Source organism: Calypte anna, chromosome 9 (genome assembly GCF_003957555.1).
Source record: "Calypte anna isolate BGI_N300 chromosome 9, bCalAnn1_v1.p, whole genome shotgun sequence".
NCBI classification, from domain to species: Eukaryota; Metazoa; Chordata; class Aves; order Apodiformes; family Trochilidae; genus Calypte; species Calypte anna.
The window spans coordinates 1489783-1499597 of record NC_044255.1 but is presented as its reverse complement, the minus strand read 5'-3'; positions in this window follow the sequence as shown (position 1 = coordinate 1499597).

Here is a 9815-nt window from a genome sequence, read left to right as displayed (position 1 = left end):
TATTCCAGCAGCATTTTCCAGCTCCGGCAGAAGCCCCGTGTGGACAGGCAGCTCCCACATTCCTCCCAAACCCCACTTTGCTCCCTGACTGGTTTTGGTGAAGAGATTGAGGTGACAATAGAATTTCTTCTGGCAGCTCTGTGCTGAGGTAAGTCAGGCTGTCTGTGATGCTGCCCTCCTGGCAGCCAGGACCAGAGCTAAAAAACACACCTCCTGTCCCCTGCCAAGGAGCCAGGGGCTGGGATCTGCTGCTCCCAGGTCCTCCACAGGTCCAGGGGCTGGGGCTGGGGCTGGGCTTTGCATCCTGAAGCTGGCAGAGAAAAGAAAATACCCTAGATGTTAGTAATTAATCCCATGTAAGGGGTAACTCTCAAACTACCCTGCTTGCTTCCCTCTCTGTTGCTTTCCAGATGTGCTGGGTGAAATGCCAACAGCAGGGCTTGCTGTCTGGAGTGAAAAACTGAATATTAACTACAGTGAACCAGCCCCTTTCTAGATGGCTTCTGGTGCTGCTGGCTGTCATGGCACTGGGCCCAGGTTTCTTCACAAGGCGAGGGTCAAGGCCTGTCTTCACCTGTGACACTTTCACCTCTGCACATTTCAGTGCAATCCTAGCAAGGCACGAAGGCAAGGAGTTTGGCAGCACCTTGTTGGAAGCACTTGTTGGTGTTTGGACACCCCTTATCAGGTGTTACTGGGAAGTATTATTCAGGCAATTTCAAGGACTGCTTAACAGCTACTTTGGGTTGTGCAAACATCTTGTGAAAATGCTCCTACCTGGCTGCCAGGGTGAGGGAGCTGAGGCTCCCTGCCCTGCCAAGCTCTGCTGGGTGCTCTTCAGCTCCTGCAAGATGTTTGCTAAAAGGCCTAATGCTGGGGGGGGGTTTGCTTCGATTTTTCAGTCAGTCCCTAATAAATCAACCTGTTGAGGATCTATGGTTGGTGGTTTTAGTATTCAACAGCAAAGTTTACCCTTTGAAGGAGCCGTGGATGCCTACACACAGTCTAAGTCTTCAAGGCAGCAGCAGCAATGACCCCTGACCAAACCCACTGTGCTTGGGAGGAAGTTCAGGCTGTTATGTTGATACCTTTTTTTATCTTTTTAATGAAAGCTCCTTCCTGCCATTGCAGAGGAGAGGAGGGTTTGACGTCATGTGCTGATGAGTCACTGCTTTTAACAGGCCAGCGAGCAGGGATTGAGAGTGCTGTCTGGAGCAGCTGCTCTGTTAATCATTCACAAAAAGCCCAGAGAAAGCTCAAGGGGAATGCTTGTGAATAATTAAATTTTGGGTTTTGTTACAAAGATGCAGTTGAGGTACCTGAATCTGCTAGAATCCAGGTATTGGGAAGTGAGGGAGGATGACAGTGAGCTCGCTGATTTCTTGCTATCACTGTAAAGAGCTTTTCCATAGGCACCAGTGCCAGTGAAGCCATGTACATGATTTAACAGTTCATGCAAAGCTGAGATGATATAGCTCTGACCAGCAGCTACATCTCACTTGCTTCAAACACTCGACCCACAGCCATGTTTGCTTGAAAGAAGTCTTGAGAAAGGAAGTGCCCTTGATAGGGCAAGATGTAGATTTTACTGGAAGGCTGAGGATCTGGAATACCTGAAAGGAATCAGAATTGTCCAGGTTTGTTCAGTGATGTTTCTCCTGCTCCTAAAACCCTTCTGGGGATAACTCCATCATTCTGAGTTAACGCTGAATCAGTACATTGGCAAGATTCATTATGCTCATCCTGGTGATGAGCTTTAAACTTCAGTTGCCAGCACGCAACAACCAGAGAGTTAATGAGAATCTGCTGTGGGTGAGTAGGACTGGTACCCCAGCCAAGGTCCAAACTGGCTAAATTCCTGTAGGGTGAATAGGAACCTGCCCAACTCTTCCTCTTCTAAGCTGGTTAAATCTTAGGCAAGAGCTGCTGCCTTTTACCCAGGGGCTGGGTAAGATGGGCAGGTTTGCTGCCATCCCCTAAGTGGGCAGCTGAAGCTGCCTAAGAACAGGAGCATTCTGCTGGGCTTTGACACTGTCAGGTTTAGCTTCACCTGCAGAGTTGGAGTGCTGGGATTGTTACCCAAGTGGGATTGTTTATAAACATTTACTTTACCTAGAAAGTTGCTATTCTGGCTGACAGAGGACTAATGAGAAAAACCCCACACTGTGAAACCATTTTGAGTCTGAAGAACCTTTCTGTCTTTGGGTGTTGTTTAGTGGATTTATGCTATCTCCCCAGTGAGCAGGCAGAACCTACTGAACTACAGCCATTGAGAGAACAAATTCTAAAACAAGTTGCTGAAAATCAAATATGTTTTTCTTCTTTCCTCACTGTGGCAAATTTACAGTGGATTTGCCTTCTTGAATGGATTAGTAGAAAAGCATTACTGATCATATCAACTTCTCCATCTGCACAGGAGCCTCAAACTCTAAAGCTTCTTAACACAGTAAAATGCAATTATTCAGTGGGCTGCACTTTTCTTGACAGATGGAAAAAAAGTGTTGATGAATGAAACCAGAGAGTATCCCTGTGGAAGAGAGTTGTCCTGGAAGTGCAGTAGCTGATGATTTGCCATTTCTGTAACGAGGAGGTTTCCAGAGGCCACTTCTCAGTCTGCAGATAGGATGGACAGCAAGGAGCCTTTCAGAGGAGCTGGCCTCACTGCCTGAGCAGGTATGACTCTCCTGGTGGAGCTGGAGAGTAAAGGGGCTCTTTAGTTATTTAGGGGGGCAGTGAAGGGTCAGCAGGAGTTATATGTGAAATCTCATAGGGGAGTGATGAAGGACTTCATGGAATGAGTTGAAATCTGGGATACCAGCAACAGGCTGACTGTCCTGGGCTGGGAAACCAGAGATAGAAAGATGGAGAGAGTGGTGGGACAAATAAGCAGCTGAGCTGCAGATCTTTTATAGACCAACAGAAGCAGAGAGCAATGAAGATCAGAGGAAAGTTGAAGAAGCTTCTCTGTGGACACAAAGGAACTGGCATTTGTGGAGAAAGCAGAAGGACCATGATGAGGAGTTCAGAGGAGATCTGGACTGGCTCTTTCCCAGGAGGACCAGAGTTGAGTATGAGAAGTCAGAGTGCTGGGATCAGGACAGGTGATGTGTCAGTGTGGTGAGTTTGGGGTTGGTAAGGTCTGTGTGCTGTAAATGAGGGATGGTGTGTGTACATCACCCAGCTTAGGAGACCTAAGCTATGCAGAGACTGGCAACAAACTGGGACTGAAGTGGGAGAACAGGCTGGGAAAACCTGTAATGCTTTTCACAAGAGTGAGCTGGTAACTACCAGGGGGCACGGGAAGGAAAATTTTGGACTTCACATGGAAGAAGAGAAGCACTGAAGGAATTGTAAATGAGGGGATTGTACCCAGCTTTTCAGCTCCTTGCCTGGCTGTAGCGGGTAGCGTTGTCCTTGTGAACCCATGGAAGGTTTGATCAGAAGGCAATGGGGACTGCATTGATTTTGGCAGTGATAGAGCTCAATATACAGATGTTGACAATGAGAGGTTCTGTACAGAGTGTCCCAAGAACCAGGTGTCCCCCCATAGAATCACAGCCTGAGAAGAAGGATGCCCAAGGGTGGCTGATTTGAAATTTTGGTCCCGTGGCACAACCTTCCTGGAGCTCTTCTGGTTTGGCATTTGCCTTCTGAATCTCTGAGATTCCTGTGTTCAAGTTCCTACTCATTTTAAAGGCCTGGAGAAATCCCAGAAGCTTTGTTTCTAATAAATTACTGACATTAAGAGCATATGTAATTTTATTTTTTCAGCATCATGAGCCACTGAGTCTGGGACATGGGGCTGAGCCCAGTTTGAACAGCACAGCTTAGGGTGGTTATTTATACCAGCAAGGTGAAAGGTATCAGCAAAGCAAATCGTGTTGCTGGCAGATGGAGCACATTTTGTACAGCATACAATAATAATGAAGGTCATCTCTCAGAGCAAAGCTGCTCTTGAAAAGTTGAGAAATATTGCAAATAAAGGAAATTAGTCAGGAACTTACAGAGTGTGAGAATAAAACAAAATCAAAAGGAGGAAAGCAGTTAAAATCTAAAACGCTTTTCCTGAGGCCTCATGTCAAATGTTGATTCTACAAAAGATGTGTTTTTTTTCCAGTTGCTCATTAAAAAGAATCCTACTGAGCAGTTATTGTTCCCTGAGCAATCTGATGCATTGTGTAGTCAAATATATATTTAAAAAAAAAAAAAAAAAAAGGATTTCTACAAAGATGTGGATGCAAGAAAGCAAGAAAGCCTGAAGAGGTTATTAAAAGCCACCCGGAGAAATTGGCCATGTGAGGTGTATTAGGAAACTGAGAAGCAACCAGCAACAAGAAATCTTCTGAGACACGAAGTCTGCACATAACCCTGAGCATCTGGGAGCCTCTGATCTCCCTGTCCTGGAGGCCTCACCATGGGGCTGGAGGCAGCCGGTGGTCTTTGCTCTGGCATTTCTACATCTGGAGGCATCTCCATGGGAAGGGCTGGTAGGTTCATAAACAGGTTTGAATTTTTTTCCTATTGTCCAGCCAGTTTGCTTTCTCCTGATTGCAGTATTTCTTTTTCAAAACAACTGCTTCAGCCAGCCAGTTAATCTCTTACTCTCTGCACACAGCAAAAAAGTCTGAGTTTGTCTAAGAAAATAATAATTGGAGAAAGATTAACACAAGGGACCAAACCCATCTGCAGTTCAATGATGGGCTCCAGAGACTTTTCCAGCCTAGGCTGACAGGAACCAGCAATTGTCCAGTGGATATTGACACAGGTTTCTCCCCTTTCTCTCTTTCTCTTTCTCTCTTTCTCTCCTTTCTCTCTTTCTCTCCTTTCTCTCTTTCTCCCCTTTCTCTCTTTCTCTCCTTTCTCTCTTTCTCTCCTTTCTCTCCTTTCTCTCCTTTTTCTCTTTCTCTGTCTCTCCTTTCTCTCCTTTTTCTCTGTCTCTCCTTTCTCTCCTTTTTCTCTTTCTCTGTCTCTCCTTTCTCTCCTTTTTCTCTTTCTGTCTCTCTCCTTTCTCTCCTTTTTCTCTTTCTCTCCTTTCTCTCTTTCTCTCCTTTCTCTCTTTCTCTCCTTTCTATCTTTCTCTCCTTTCTCTATCTCTCCTTTCTCTCTTTCTCTCCTTTCTCCCTTTCTCCCCTTTCTCTCTTTCTCTTTCTCTCTTTCTCTCCTTTCTCTCTTTCTCTCCTTTCTCTCTTTCTCTCCTTTCTATCTTTCTCTCCTTTCTCTCTTTCTCTCCTTTCCCTCTTTCTCTCCTTTCTATCTTTCTCTCCTTTCTCTCTTTCTCTCCTTTCCCTCTTTCTCTCCTTTCTCCCTTTCTCTCCTTTTTCTCTTTCTCAAGCCTCTGTCCAGGGGCAGGTACCAGCCCTGTGACACTCCAGGTGGATGTTCCCTGCCTGCCTTGGTGTTCGTAGAAGATCACAGTGTGGTGGTCTAGGAAAAAGTCTAACTGGTTGCTGGTCAAATAATTAGGCTTCTTGCCTGCCTTCTGGCTTCTTAATTTAATATTGGTAGAACTCATGCAGGCTCCCCAAACCTGCCAGCTCCCCAGGGCTGCAACCAATATCTGAGGCACAGAGCAGAGTGCCTGGAATGCCATAGCCTCTTAGGTTGGATGTGTCATTATTAATTATTGATGGAGCACTCAAAGATTCGATTGTGGTATTTTGCTTCTTTCTTTTATAAGAAATATAATCGTTTCTAAAGTTAAATTTAACTTAAACCTTTAAAGTAATGCCTGCTCTCCTATGTCTGAGGGGGGGATTTTTTTTTCTCCTAAGATCAGGAATATGTTTCTCTTCCAGCTCCCATCCTTAATCCAACACTGAGTGATTTCCAAAGCAAATCTAAGCCAACACATCAGATGACTCCCAACCCCTCAGCTATAAGTTTTTCTTTTGGGTACACTACCAAAGGCAGAAGAGTAGTTCTGACTTTGGAGCAGTTCTCAACTATCCCTGCTTCTCAGAAGTGTCCAGGGCCCCTCAGAAGTGGTCATGGCTCAAGGTGACACTCAGAAGGATGGAAATACCTATTGCAGCCCTGCTCAGGCAGCCTGATCCTGCCTGTTGTCTCAGAAAGACAAAGATGTGCCTTTATTTTAGACTCCAGCCTGCTGGAAAACAAGGTCAACCTGACTGCTTTGGAACAGATGGCTTCTTTCCATGCAGTGGCATTTCCCTGGGTAAATGGAGCCTGACTATACATAAATATCAAATGCAGCTAGATGTGGATTTATAAGCACAGTAGCAAATCACAGGGTTAGGAGAATGTAGATCTGCTAAAAACAATGACCAATATCTCCCTCCCAAACCAGTCAGTACTTTAAGTTACTGGTTTTCATTATCTTCAGTAGCCATCCTTTAAACTAAGCTAAGGTGACAGGTGACAGATTATCCCCTTCCCCTCCTGGGGAAGGTTTTAAGTGGAAGAAGGCTGCAAGCAACTGCACAAAAAGGGTTTGACATATTCTGAGCCATCTTCCCCAGCAGAGAGAGGTTTTTGTTGGGTTCTGTGGAAACGTGAACTAAACTGGATCTGGTTTGGATGCTAAAACAGGAGATTGACTGTGATGCACGGGTAATGAGGCTGGAAAGAGTTCAGGTGGATTTATTGGAGAAGAAAAACTAACTTACTGTTGTTCTCAAGTAAATGCATGCTGTTGTCAGGGGTTTTGGTTTGGGTTGGGTTTGTTGTTGTTGTTTTTTATTCTCCTCTGCCCATCTTTCCTGCTGATTCTGTCTTTGTGTTCTTCTTAATGGCTGGTTCTGCTTCCAGAAGTGCTGCCCACTCCCCAAGGCTTTGTCTCTGCTGTGGCTTTCACTCACACCAACTGCATTCCAGAAGTCTCCCTGCTCCAGGTGTAAGTCCAGAAGCTGATGTGGTCCCAGGACTGAGCCTGCTCAGCCTCTCCTCCTGGCCTATATAAAGTAACCCACACATGGCAAGGGATCCACGATGTTTTACAAGCAAACCAAATTCATTACAAAATAGGATATTTTCTGAAATAAACACTTTTGTTTATTTTAAGGACTTTTTCCTTTTCTCATTCAATTTTTTTAAAAATCCTTATGAAAAGATAGTATTTCTATCAGTATTAAAGCAATCCTGGTTTTAAAAATTCAGATGTTTCTCTTTTAAGGTAGAAACTTGTTTAACACTGGTAAATCCCAGGATTCTAATAAAAATGGCTCACTTGGTTAAACCTCTTAATAAATCCCTGGGAACAAATACCAGCAGAAGCATGAACAGACAGAAGTAAAGCTAGATGCATCATTTATTTTTTAATAACTTCAGGGTAGCCAAGCTTCCAAATTCATATGTTTTCATCCTTTTTCTTGTGATATGATTATCTGCTGGAGTTGTTATGTAGTGATGTGATATGATTTGCAATATTCCTTCACTCAGACCTGGTATTTAGCTCCAGTGGTTCCAAAGGAGACCTCCCACCCAGAGCAGAGCAGCTTGCCAGAAGGTAAACACATTACTCAGACACTGCTCAGATCCAGCTGAAAGTGGCAGCAACCAGGAGCTTGGGCTGAGATTTTTGTAAGATGAGACATCCCTCCTGTAATAAACATGCAGCCTAGAATGCCACCATAAGTAGGACCATTGTGTGAGACAGCTAAGAAATCAGAGAAAAATAAAGCAAGCTTGGCTCCATAAAACATGATTAGTAGCTTTGCCAGAAAATGCTGGCAGCACAAGTATTTTATTTGATGGAGATTGGCTGAGACCAAGTGACTGAAGCTGAGTAAGGATTGATGCTCGTGCTTGATTTACATGTGCTCTGTCCAAAATCATCTTGATGTTCATGTGCAAATTTAAATGTTCCCAAAGTCTTTGCAGAACCAGGTCCTGAAAATTACCTTTCAAAGCTTGATAATGTATTTCTCTCCTGATGAAGATATTTATGAGATATGTACAGTCAGATAAGCACAAATAACTGAGATTGATTTCTGAATTACTGGCCCTCAGTAAGCCCTGATGGTTGATGCAGACTTGGTGTGGTTGGAGCTGTATCCCCAGGGCAGCTCTCTGGAGCTGTCTGTACCATCCCTGAAGTCTGAACCTGCCTCCTGAACTCACAGGTTGTGTTGGAGGCACCTCATGAAGAGACTCAGTAGTGGGGCTTTGAATATCACTCAGTATTGGGATGACTTTGTTTGCTTTTAGGTTTATAGCTGCATTTTAGTTAGTCCTCTTTTACACCATTTGAGTCATCTTAAAATACAGTGTATATTTTACAACAGAAAATTAGAAGTACCAAAGCAACTTGAAAACTCATAGCTATCAGGAGCTCAATTTTAAGCCTCTGAGCAGCAGAGGGTTTTATTGTTCTTGCAGACAAGTTTTCCAAAAACTCTCTGGGTAAGATGCAGAAAAACTGCATCACTGCCAGAGCTGTGACTGGCACAACCACCTGTAAGAGCATGTTACTTAGTGAAAGATGATTAACCCTTCCCAAACACTGCCCAACATTTGCCCAGAAGCCCTTCTGGAGTATCTTTGTGGACAATGATTTAATTTGGAAAAAACTAATATCTTTAGCTGCCAGAAGCATTGATTTATTCATCATTAATGTTAAGTGAAAGACCATCTTAATCAAAAGTCTTTCGTAGTATGACACACAATGGTTGCAAAGGGTCATGTAATTACAGTAAAGATAGAGTAAGAAGTGATAAAAAATCACTTGGATGTGTGATGGTGATTAATGCTATTGCTGACATTTCTTCCTATGAGCTCAGGTATTTCTAGAGGTTTTGCTAGGTTTAAAGACTGAGTCCCTGTATTGACACAGCTCTTGCACAGGATGCCTTAAGGCAGAGTTTGGTAGCAACAGTAGTTAGGGAGGTTCCTCACCTCTCATCTCTTTTCACTGCAACAGGGAAATTACAGAGACCATTCCAGTGTCTGGAAACACTCCTTTTAATTAAAAATTGAATTAATCTCTTAGGCTGATGGGCAGCAAATTTTTTTTGGTTTTTTTCTTGGAAAGATGCCTGACATTCAGCAAGAGCTGAGAAGCAGGAATGTGGGGGTGTGGTGGGTGTGTTTGGTTTTACCTGGTGTCGCCCTTTTGCAGAAGTTTTCCACACACCATTCTTAACACGTTCCAGCCCTTGGGTAAATATCTTTTCAAAAAAAATGTGAATCCAGCCTGAGCTGTCCTAAAATGGGGTGTGGAGTCGAGGCAACCACCTACAGTCAGAGCAAGAGGAGCAATTCTGATGGGTCATTCATTACATCTAATAAACAATCCCTGGGGTGGACTGAGCTGCCCTCATTTTCCATCTTTTGCAAGCAGCCTGGAAAAACCATTGCACCCCTACAGCAAGTGCTGGGAGAGATGGGCCTGGCCTCTGGTTTTAGTGGTGTCTGGTGTACTGTTATTACCACAAGGGTGGCTTTCTAGTGTTCAGCATGCTGCTTAATAACAGTGGCAGAGCAACGTGGTTCTCAATTGCAGCAGTGGAAAGAAACCTGGCAGGGGAACAGAGGTTAAGGCAGAGATAGAGGATTTTAAATTGCAGTGGCCTCTCATTGTGAAATTAACTTGTTATAAAGGCAAGAATTACCCTGAAGGAAGAAACCCTCTGGGTTTCACTGCTCTCCCTCACAGTGTTCCAGCAGTAATCAGTTTCTGTGACTGCTGACCCCCAGCTCTGGCAGCTTGAGAGGAGGCTGGGGCTGTGTGGGCTGCCCGGAGCTTTGTGGGTTTCTTTGCTGTCATCAATAGAGAAGACTCTAAGCTAGGAATGTTTTGTGTTTGGTCGTGCTGAGATTGTGTTCTCCTCTCATTTGTAGGTGACCTTCACAGAGAC